The sequence below is a fragment of the Oreochromis aureus genome, linkage group 5 (genome assembly GCF_013358895.1).
Source record: "Oreochromis aureus strain Israel breed Guangdong linkage group 5, ZZ_aureus, whole genome shotgun sequence".
Taxonomy (NCBI): Eukaryota; Metazoa; Chordata; class Actinopteri; order Cichliformes; family Cichlidae; genus Oreochromis; species Oreochromis aureus.
Genome location: NC_052946.1, coordinates 5,950,863 through 5,959,741, shown reverse-complemented (window position 1 = coordinate 5,959,741; position 8,879 = coordinate 5,950,863). Strand labels below are relative to the sequence as shown.

Sequence of the window (8,879 nt, the reverse complement as noted above, 5' to 3'; positions counted from 1 at the left end):
CGCATTAACGGGAGAGGACGTGCAAACGTTACCGCTGCTGCTGGGTTGAGATTCACGAGTCCGGAGCGGAAATAAGAACACGACATTCATTTAAGGTTATCGCGTGTTCTGTGAGCAAATGCTTTTGCATATTCGTAGTGTTTCCTCCCATAAATGAAATATCTACTTTGCAAGTATTGCAAGTTGCCCTGTTGTCATCCGTTCTCGTAAAGTATAACCAAACTTTTGAGCGTCTGAGCCGCTTAGGCGCCCTGCCAGGTAAATGACGCTCCGCAACGTGGTGACGTCATTCGAGGCGACTGGAATCGATAAGGGAATCGTTTGCAAAAATGGCAAACAATTCCAAGGAATTGAAACAGTGGGAACCGGTTCTCAACAAGAACCAGGTTTCGATACCCATCCCTAAATATAATGGGTGTTAGTCTCTGGGTACTGTTACTGTGCTCGGCTGCTAGTGATGCTAGCTCTTTGCCTGCCTGTCTGATGCAGTGCTACATGGAAATTTGTGTCAGCTGGAGAAGGCAATGACAAATACAAAGAGTAGAGTTACAAGTAAGTATCTAATCCAAGAGTCAGTGTGAATTATTCTCCGAGTGTGTGTTTGTTTGTTTTGGGGCAATCTAATAACCACTCTGAAGAAAGGAATTAGCAAAATATAAGGTAGCACTGGCTTTAAGTTTTGTGTGCTAGTTGCAGACATACACTGATAACAACACAACTCACCCAAGTCATCCACATTGCTCTTGTAGAAAAATCCCTGCATTCTTACCTTTTATGTGCTTTTTGTCATTTCACTTATTTTGACCTTTAAAAAAGATGTTTTACTCTGAAATGAGATATGTACTGGGTGATAATGCATTCTCAAACTGTAGCAAAATGAGAAATAGGGAAAACTCATTATGTCAAGTGGTGGCCATAGGGAATCTTAATGCATTTTGTACTCATTACTATACATTAGAGCACAGAAAAGTACACACAACATTTTTACAGGGTAATTATTTTTGAAAGGCAACTGTTAGCTGAAGAGACTAAACAGGATCTGCAGCTATGTGAATAATTATGATAATGCTAATGAACGGCTAGATTGCTCAAATGTGTCAATATGTGCATGATGGTAATGTGCTTACAATCTTGGTAGAATTTGGAACGCACTTCAGGCTATGTTTTTCCATTGCTAAGACAAAACTTTAATAACATATTTTCTTATGTGATTGATTCGCTATGTGGCATTTTGCTCTGTTGTAGCTGTGCGGACTGTAGAGTGTGAATGGAGATAAGGCAACATGCTGGAACCCTGATAACAACAGTCAGAGGTAAAAAAAAAAAAAAGATGGCGCCGGCGTCTGGAGCATGTCTGCTGTTGTACAAAGCATATTGTGGAATACAAAACTTGTATGGAAAGTGTGTGAATATTAAGCTTTGTAGTGTTCAGCTTTACTCTAATGTAGGAGAACTATCTGATAACATTAACAGCATTGCAGTATCCCATTGTTTGTCTGTGTGACTAAGGTTCTATATATGTAATTGCATTTCCCAATAAGTTAATAATAACTAATTATAATCTGAATGTTAATTAGAAAAAAAACCCTCATAAACATGAGGTTCCTGCAAGAATACTCATCTTATCATCTTTACATCTTATTAACATGCATCAGGTATCACAAAAGCTAATTAAAATCATCCGTGTTACACATATCTAAATTGGATTTCTCTTAACCTCACAAAATACTAAATGCTGAACTATGCTTCTCATAATATTTACAGCTTTCTAAATTACCAATCAGCAGGAAATGGTTGACTGGGTGTGGTACACCATGGAGCCAGGCTTATTTATATAAGAACTTGCTTAAGTAAACTTTTAAATGCAGGATTTTCATATTTAGGCTGCACACACCTTGTCATAGATTTCTGCAGATCAAATACACATGATAGAGCATAAGTAGAATAGAGTAGAATAAAGGTGGACCTGCTGGTGTGTTTCAGATCGTTGTCAACTTCTCTTGAACTTCGGACTCGGGCATTCTCCCTTCAAGATTTTCTGGTAGAGAGTATTCCAAGCTCTGAAGCGGTAAAGCTGGTTCAGGACTCCAGGACTGAAAAATGAAGCCAATGAAAAGAAAAGGCATGACAATACTAGAGTCCCTCAAGCATTTCTCTATCCATTCAGTTCAATTCAATTCAGCTAATTTTTATGTATCGAGTGCCAAATCACAACAATAGTTGCCTCAAGGCACTTATGGTGATGTTTCAAAGCCAGGAGATATGAGGGTTGGATTTCACTTTGAAGCTTTTTATCCTCTTTTTGTCTCTAATAAAATTGTTTACAAAATTACCTTTGTGTCATGTTGAATAAATATAAATTCACCAGCAATGTAATTTGTAAATGCACTGGTACTTATACAGTGCTTTTCTTACAAGCCTCATTCGCACGTATATTCATGCAAGTGTTTGTTTGTTTTTGTTGTTGTTGTAATTTTTTTTCCTGTGTCTAAGCACGTTTAACATAATGTTCAAACCCTCACACTCCAATGCATCAGGGCAAATTGCAGTTCAGTATTTTACCAAGGATACTTTCTAAAACTTCGAATGTGTCCCAGGTGCAGTCTCAAAAACCATCAAGCACTACAACAAAACTGACTCACATGAGGACCGTCCCAGGAAAGGAAGACCAAGAGTCAGCTCTGCTGCTGAGGATAAAGTCATCTGAGTCACCAGCCTCAGCTTCTGTGTGAATCAGGTCTTTATGGTCAAATAGCTGCTAAGAAACCACGACTAAGGAAAAGCAACAAGCAGAAGAGATTTGTTTGGGCCAAGAAACACAAGGAGTGGACATTAAACCAGTGGAAATCTGTGCTTTGGTCTGATGAGTCCAAATTTGAGATCTTTGGTTCCACCCACTGTGTCTTTGTGCGACACAGAAAATGTGACTGGATGGTCTCTGCATGCATGGTTCCCACTGTGAAGCATGGAGGAGGAGCTGTGATGGTGTGGGGTGCTTCACTGGTGACACTGTTGGGGATTTATTCAAAACTGAAGGTGCACTGAACCAGCATGGCTACCACAGCATCCTGCAGTGACGTGCCATCCCATTGTAACGTTGGGTTGTGTTCAGTGGTTAAGAGGAGGCGGTAGAAACCTTAGCAGGATAGTAGGAAGAATACACGATCACACTGGTCCTGGGAATTCCACAGCTTGTCCTTTAATGCACATTCTCTTCATCCACCATACAAGGCCCGGTTAAACGGCTGCTGCTTATCGAACATGACAGACAGTGTTCATACAACCCGTAACGTCGCAAAGGTTTTCTGGAGAGGTAAAACATATAAAGTCTGTCTCTCTCCATGTATTCGCATGCAAGCACGTTGCTCCCATAAATCACAGAGAGGGCAGTGGCGCACACTAATGACCTCATATACCCTTGACTTATGTTACATTAAAGAGACACCACACCATTGTGACTGTTACACCATCCAGTTTGCATTTAGTTGAACCATCATTAATTTTTCAACAGGACCCCAAACACACCTCCAGGCTGTGTAAGGGCTATTTGACCAAGAAGGAGAGTGATGGAGTGCTGCACCAGATGGCCTGGCCTCCACAGTCACTTGACCAAAACCCAATGGAGATAGTTTGGGATGAGATGGACCGAAGAGTGAAGGCAAAAGGACCAACAAGTGCTCAGCATCTCTGGGAAATCTCTCAAGACTGTTGGAAAACCTTTTCAGGTGACGATCTCATGAAGCTCATTGAGAGAATGCCGAGAGTGTCCAAAGCAGTAATCAAAGCTAAGGGTGGCTGTTTTAAAGAATATAAAATATAAAACATGTTTTAAGTTATTTCACACTTTTTTGTTTATTAAATAATTCCATATGTGTTCATTCATAGCTTTGATGCCTTCAGTGAGAATCTACAATGTAAATAGTCGTGAAAATAAAGAAAAATTATTAAATGAGAAGATGTGTCCAAACTTTTGACTGGTAGTGTATAGCTCATTCACTTCCATTTTTAGATTTTTACAGGTTTTGTAAATCCTATTGCAAATCTTTAGCAGGCATAGCAGAAAACTAGCATATCAAAACTGTATTTATGGAAACTAAAATAACGTGTGTGCTATTTCTTGCCAAGAAGCTGGTGTAAATAACAAGTGTAACTATTTAGCACAAATTTACACATACTCAGTAAGGACTATCTTGCAAGCACTTCACTTGCCCAGTGAATTACAGTAATTCTTATACATCCTACAAGATAAGGATTCCTTTATTGTACTTAGGTATTGTACAGTGAAATTGGAAATATATTAGGATTAATAGGATGTTCTCTCACAGACTGGTTCTGATTGACTAGAATCACTCCCTTTTTAAAAAATATGGTCAAAAAGATGTTTAAAAAGTTTAAAAAAGTAGTCCTTGTGCTGCCTGCACTGCATGAAAACCCAAATTTTCAGCCCTGATTTCCAGCAGTTATAGATGGTTTATGGGCTGTGAAGCCAAGAGAAAGCTGCTTTCTTTTTCATGAAGAAGGAAAAAGGTAGTCAGCTCTTTTGCATCACATCATGAAATACTGCACACTTCTAATACTTTTACTGAAGTGATTTATGTTCATTTGTAAAGTTTTAAAGAATTTTTGGAGCTTTTACAAATCACATCTAGCCTTGAATTACTGGGGAACAAAAAACTCTTTTTCTTCGTTCTTCTTCACTCCCTGCCAACTGACATAAAAGATGCCAGATTAACACACTGGCATGCATAGATTGGTGAGGTTGGTGCACACAAAATATCTACTATTGTGTGTGTGTGTGTGTGTGTGTGTGTGTGTGTGTGTGTGTGCGCGCCTCACGATAATTGCCTGGATTTATGGGTGACAGGAACAGTCTACTGTGTCATTTGGATTTTCAGGGACAAGGGTTCACTTACCGGTGAATGTGGCAGACAAAGAACCCTGTAAGAATACACACACACACACACACACACAAGCTGCGTAGGAGTTTCGCGGCTTACTGTTTGCACGTTTCAGTGATATCTTGTGTATTGAATGTGTGGGATGGAAGAGTGCTGCTTGTAAGGAGACAGATGCTGAAGCTCATAGTGACACACAATGACATACACAAAACAAGCCCACACACAATTCAGAAAACAAGGCAAACGCTGCAATGAAGCTGATCTGCTCGTCGTTACCGACTGTCCCACAGATGAACTCCTGCTACTGAGATTCACACTAAACCGAGGGGAGCCTGATCAAATACTCCAATTCCCTACTGTTACCCCCCACCCCCTCGCCTTCATACACAGACACACACATGCAGCAGACACAAAACAGAGTACGAGCATGTTGGTTGAATACTAATGTTGGACCTATTTACATTTCAAGCCGTACGACTGTCAGCACATCTCTGTTTCAGGGAGAGAGTGGGGAATTGTCAAGAACACACAGTTCTCGCCTGGCTCTTAGTTTTACTCCAACCTTTAAACCCACAACATAATGCTGGGATACTCTCGAATCAAGGGCTGATAATGAAACTTCAGTTTTCATCGTTCATTTTGTGTACAAATCTAGTGTTTACACCTATTTTTGTCCTCTGAGAAACCAGCCCAAGTTTAAGATGTCTTTCACTCTCACTTGCGCACTCTCTCACTCTGTTTTTGGTTTGTTTATCTGCATCATTTCACACCGACCCTCTGAAAGCAGTCAAATGTTGCCATGTGAATGGCGGTGCTTTTCAAAGTCTAGACCTATTCAGATATTTTCATTAGGTGGCCTTTTGCCCTGTAAGAAAAGCTCAATCTGTGCTGTGCTCAGAGGTTTTGCTGAAAATGGTAAGAACTGAGTTAAAGCAGGAAGCAAATATTGCTGAATAGATGGTCCCTTTGCATAAATCATTCCAAACTGCCAACAGCATCGAGGCCAGCATCAGTTGGTCAAAATGAAGCTAGATTAAAATGTTTAAAGTGGCAAGCATGCCTTTATCAAATCTAGGTATTAAGCAAGGAAGACCTGGGTGGCCCAAATAAGATGGGTCGCCAAAAAGTTGATCAAAAAGTTATGGGAATGGGACCTGGGATCATATTTCTGAATTGCTCTCTGGAAGTCTCTTGTGGGCAACTTCTTCAAGTTTTACCTCAAACTGTACCTCAAACCTTTGCAGAGATTAAGCATCCACTTCTGTTTGAAAATCATTTCATGTTAAGGATCACTGCCATTGAAGAGACCCGGGTCTCTGACAACAACCAAGTGATTTTCATCAGTTTCCCCTGGAAAAGTGCAAAGTTTCCAAAACCAAAGTTGCACAGCCGGTCCGGAGCAAATCTGGGAGCAACTGAATTGGTCCCCAATGAGTTCTATCATAAACAGCACAAAGAGACTTTAAAGCTGATGCCTGACTGGTCATCATTTCATTACCTGTTGAAGTTCAGGGTCTGGCTACTGAGCTGGGGTTTGCATTGACTAAGCTTTAACATCACTCTGGGTTCTTGGCTCTATAGCTCCCTTTTCACCCAAAAAAGCAATTATCGGCCAAGCACAAGTATCAATCAAACATTAAACAACATGTTTACTTTTAAAGGTGCCTAAGTAATACTTCAGTCAAGTTTTATTCTTCTGGCAACTTAAAAGACTGTAAGGGCAAAATAAAGCATTGTGTCTCTGATGAAAAACGTGGATAAAAAGGGCAAAAGCAAAGCATCTGCATTTAACTTAATTTTATCCTCATTTTAGTCTGGACCAGTATTTTAATAACTAAATCAGGTTTAGCCTTTTCTTCTTCTTTTTTTTTAAACACAAAACACTTTGGCAGAAATCATAACTGAAATTAAGTACTTTAAATCAAACTCACATTTTTGTTTCTTTCTCTGATTAGCATAATGGTGTCTGCCACATATAGAAGTTTAACTATAACCCCAGACTTATTTCATGACATAGTCTTTTGTTGGGGGGGCTGTCTTTCCCTTTGCAGAGTTGAACGTGTGACTGTCTGTGTTTGCCTGACATTTTCACTCGCTGTATCAGCTCTTGGTGCTTCTTTTGAGCTCTCTGGCCATGAAACACGTTGCATTCCAACTCTTCCCATCACTGAGAATACATTGCTGCTGTACCAACAATGGATTGCTGTACTGTGTCTCTCCTTTTCCCAATGGAAAGGTTTGCATACTCTGTGTAGATACTAGGAAATACATACTGTGTAGAGTGCACTTTTGTCCTGTGTCTGTGCCATTTTAATTCTGATGTGTTAATACTGTCCATCCATTGGCAGAGGCAGGATGTCCAATTTAGTCCGCATTGGCGTCCCTCTGAGGAGATGGAAAGGGTACCCACCAGTTGTAGCATAAGGGGTAGCCCGATAACTGTGAAGAAGTTCTGTAACCAGAGTTTTCCAGGGTGGTTGTGTAGCTTGTGCTTTCTGAATAGAGTCCTTCAGTACTCTGTTAAAGTGCTCCACACCTCCATTCACCTGAGGATGTGATCTGATTGTCCTGATGTGGTTAATGCCATGCTCAGTCAGAAAATCAGCAAAAACAGAAGTTAGGAATGCAATCACAGTTGCAGTTGTGGCATTTGGGGTGAATGCACCTTCAGGCCACTTACTAAAATAGTTAATAAGGTTTTTGGTAACTATTGTCCTGTTTTGTGTCCTGTGTCCTGTTTGTTTGTATATGTGTTTTTCTTGCTGCTGTAACAACAAAATTTCCCCTTTTGGGACAATTAAAGGATTATTCTATTCTATTCAAACCTCCAGTCATAGATCTAAAGTTCAAATGGATCAACAATGTCAACTGCAACATGTTGGAATGGACCTACTGGAAACTTGATGGGTTGTAATGGGGCAGCTGAAACAGTAGCTGTTTTATCACAAGCCTGGCAGGTTGTGCATGCTGAAAGAATTTTTGTGGACAAACTCATCCATGTGTGGCCACCAGTAGGCGTTGTTTGTTGCGAACCATGCCTTGATGTCCCACGTGGGCCAGGTGCACAACTTTTCCTTGCAGAGATTTAGGAACTATGAGTTAAGTTCATTTCAAGGTTGAGGCTTTAGCTTTCAGACTCATGCCCTCACATTTGACTCTAGAATAATTTGGTCTATAGAGGAATTCATGGTTGACTCAATGACTCCAAGGTACCCAGTTTCCGTGAGTACATAACAAGCCTAAATTGTCGTACCTCCACCACCTCATCACCTCAACAAGTGGCATCACCTCTCACCCCAACCGGTCGTAGCAGATGGCCGCCCCTCCCTGAGCCTGGTTCTGCCGGAGGTTTCTTCCTGTTAAAAGGGAGTTTTTCCTTCCCACTGTCGCCAAAGTGCTTGCTCATAGGGGGTCATTTGATTGTTGGGTTTTTCTCTGTATGTATTATTGTAGGGTCTAACTTACAATATAAAGCGCCTTGAGGCGACTAGTGTTGTGATTTGGCACTATATAAATAAAATTGAATTGAATTGAATAGAATCAGTGTTTGTGCTGATGTGTTTTCCCAAATGTGGTAATATGTATATGTGGGGTGCTCCATCTGGTGACACTGTTGTCCTACTGGGAGATTTCAGTTATCACATGGTCATTGACAGCAAGACCGGTAGTGCCTGTAATTGGGATGAACAGCCTTCCAGATCTGAAACTAATGTGATGTTTTGTTGTTGGACTTTTGTGCAAAAGGGAGAACTCGGTGTGGGAGGAGGTCAGTGAGGCCATTGAAAAGGACTTTTGATCTGCCTTGAAGCAATTTTGGCAAACTGACAGTTTGCCATATGAGTGACCATCTTATAAGATGGTCACTCATATGGTGTACACTGAGGGTGGGGTGCAGCTGAGTTCAATTGAGGACATAGTCTAGTGACAAAAGAAATACTTCGAGGACCTACTTAATCCCACTGACATGTCTTTTATAGAGGA

General features: G+C 40.6%; 1 long non-coding RNA gene across 1 annotated transcript; it reads left to right on the top strand.

Moving 5' to 3' along the window:
- The first annotated feature begins 359 nt into the window (after nt 1-359).
- LOC120440155 lies at nt 360-2,301 on the top strand. The gene is made up of 3 exons (XR_005613023.1): nt 360-552; nt 1,246-1,313; nt 1,984-2,301. It is a non-coding gene; the product is annotated as an uncharacterized LOC120440155 (long non-coding RNA).
- The last annotated feature ends 6,578 nt before the right edge of the window (nt 2,302-8,879 follow it).